Here is a 553-nt window from a genome sequence, read left to right on the forward strand (position 1 = left end):
GGGGGGGGGGGCGGTGTCGTGCTGTGGCTGTGATGGCCCCTACCGCCGCCTGGTCGGATGGGAGCTCCGGTGCGCAGCCAGGGGCCAACCACCGGAGCCGTCTCCCACGTTCTACACGTGTAAGCCCACATTCGGCCTTCGGTCCTGTTTCGGAACTTTGTGTGTTGGGAGTTGGCATGTGTTTCTCGCGAGAGTTTCTGCGTTCCGCCCAGTGCCGGTGTGAGGGTGCTTCTCGTTGCGCTCCTTCCTGACTTCCTTCTTTCTTTCTTACTTGCGCGCTCTGCCTCTCTCTCTCTCTCTCTCTCGCTCTGCATGCGAGTGTAAGTGTGCTTGTAAGGCGGAGGGGCGAAGGTGCTACCGGCCCGGGTCTCTCCCCGCAGACGAGGGAGTCTCTCACTCGGGCGCGTCTGAACCTTTGGGGCGTGGGCCGGGATGTTTTTAACCCCGGCGCAACGAACAACCTAGCCCTTGGCGTCGATCACCGGGGCGCCAGGCTGGACCGGGGCGGGGGAGCAAAGAGAGTCGGCCACTTACTCCACACCCGTCTGCCCCC

Source organism: Fonticula alba (genome assembly GCF_000388065.1).
Source record: "Fonticula alba strain ATCC 38817 unplaced genomic scaffold supercont2.4, whole genome shotgun sequence".
Taxonomy (NCBI): domain Eukaryota; order Rotosphaerida; family Fonticulaceae; genus Fonticula; species Fonticula alba.